The following is a 2,739-nucleotide window of genomic DNA, read 5'->3' as shown; positions in this document are numbered from 1 at the left end:
GAACGCACTATTTTTAATATTAACACAACATTTTTATTTCACAAGTAAACAGTCAGAAACGTGTTCAGTACGACGTTTGAAAACAAAATGGCGAAATCGTTCCTATCGCAGGTTGCTGCAACGTTGTATAAAATAACCGCCAGGCGTCGGTACGAGGTCTGTTATTTCTATCCTTTTCTTACTCGTGTTGTTTCTGTGAACGACGGATGTACGTAAGAGACAAGTAAAACGTACCGTTTCGTTTAATCGATTTTCTTGTCAGTTGTAAGCGCGATGTTGTGAAGAGCAGACGTCTTAGCAATACTCATACGCTTATTTTGTTATGATTTGTCTAGAAGCGTATTAAAAATTATTAACGGTATGAATAGAAATAGAATCTTAATATTGTAATTATGGTAAATATAAAAAAACTTGTACAATTTATAAGCATGAAAATTCAGTTGCTATATTTGTACTATTCCCCTACCAAATTTTTGTAATAACCTAAAATATTCTTATCGCAATCAACATTACTATTTGTTTTTTAATTTTAACGCGATTGGTTTTTTAAATTTATTAATTATTTTGTTATTACTATATTTATTAATTATATTTGCAAATCCAATCAGTACGTAGGTTTACATATTTAATTTATATTAATTGTTAGCGGTATTACATAGAATTTTTTTAATAACTATACATTGTAAACTGTAGTTACTATTGTTATACTTAACTTGTTATAGTCTATGTTTATAGTCTAGAATATAGACTATAAATAAACTTTTAAATTTACGAAATTTAAAAACAATATCGATTAATATCAGACAGTAAATTCCCTCTTGCTTCTCACCTGTGTTGCGGTTTTAAGCTACGTGAGAATTTGTACAATAGTAGGGGATCGATACCATTCTATTTATAGTACATTAACCCGCGTAAAGTTAAAGTAGTCCGTCCGCAGTTGACACAGGGATAACTTTACTTTCACTCTGCATTACATCTCTACAAATAAATAAAATTGGAGTCTGTTTGTAGTAATAAAATAACCGCTTTTTACTAAATGCACATGGATGTATACATGGTACATATACCAAAATAACATTTTTTTTTAAATTTTTGTCTGTTTGTTTGTTCCGGCGTTGAAACGGCTGGACCGATTTTGACGGGACTCACTGGCAGATAGCTGATACAGTAAAGAGTAACTTAGGCTACTTTTATTTTAGAGATTTATTTATTTTATAACTGCAAACTAAACAATAACTTTTTTGTTAAATTCCACGCGTACGAAGTCGCGAGCACAGCTAGTATATATATATATATATATATATATATATATATATATATATATATATATATAGCGATAATATATATATCGATAATATTATAAAGCGATATATATATATATATATATATATATATATATATATATATATATATATATATATATATATATATATAGCTGGCAATAATTAAATAACCTTAAAAACTATGCAGAATATAGTTTTATTATTATAATTAAATCTATACATTATCTATTGCGGATAGAACGATACGGAATTTTGCTACTTTTAAAGGGGGTGATAGACGTGCGAGTAAGTTCGCGTACGTCTATCACACCCTTGGGGGCGATAGACGCGATAGAATTGTGTTTGCACTCGTAAACAAAAAAAAACCGGCTTCAATTACATCGACAAGTAACACATCGTAGGTAGACGAAAAAACAGTCACGTAAATATGCATTATTAGATATAACCCGAAAATTACTTATTAGATCGCAATCAAATATAAATGGGACCACACGACACACAACACCTTTCGATTAAAACAAAAACCATGGAAATCGGTCCACCTAGTCAAAAGTTCTAAGGTTCGTCTATGAGTCATCGAATTCTGATTCAGATTTTGAAGATGATATTCAATCATTAATGCTCGCAACTCTTTTAAAAAAAGAAAGAAAGAGAAGGAGATTTTAGAGTCATCCAATCAATAGACAAATATATTATATATTATATTGTTTATGTTTTATATTATAAATAACACTATATTGTCGTACAATTTCAATTAATTCATCCATTTTAAGAGCCAAATAAACTATTATTTTACAATTTACGTAAATAACAGATAGACAGTTGAAATTTTTGACAAATTATGTATTTATATTGCCACTATAACAACAAATACTAAAAACGAAATAAAATAAATATTTAAGGTGGCTGCCATACAAAAAACGGAGTTTTTTGCCTATTTTTGTTTGATATCAATAAATGGTAACAGGTAGGCACTTGATATATTCACAAAATACTTAAGTAATTGTATATTTAATTTAACAACAAATAATAAAATATAAATAAAAATATTTGGGATTTGGGGGGCTCTCATACAACAAAAATATCTATTTTTGCCGCTTCGCTTTATTAAAATCAACACTCGGTAAGCGCTTGAAACATTCGCAAAATATTAAGTTTTATTTAAGAATTAAATATTTTCAAGAAAATTTACTAATATATATATGTATATCTATAATCTATAATAATCTATAATAATATATATATAAGCGAAAGGTCACTCATTCATCACGAAATCTTCGAAACTATAACACCTACAAACTTGAAATTTGGCAGGTAGGCTCCTTATAAGACGTAGGCATCCGCTAAGAACGGATTTTACGAAACTCGACCCCTAAGGGGCTGAAACGGGGGTTGGAAGTTTGTATGAAAGTCCTACGTTTTTGAAGTAAGAGACTTGAAATTTAAAATGTATGCT

Source organism: Melitaea cinxia, chromosome 24, assembly GCF_905220565.1.
Source record: "Melitaea cinxia chromosome 24, ilMelCinx1.1, whole genome shotgun sequence".
NCBI lineage: Eukaryota > Metazoa > Arthropoda > Insecta > Lepidoptera > Nymphalidae > Melitaea > Melitaea cinxia.
The sequence above is the reverse complement of the archived record's forward strand: the minus strand, read 5'-3'. Positions refer to the sequence as shown.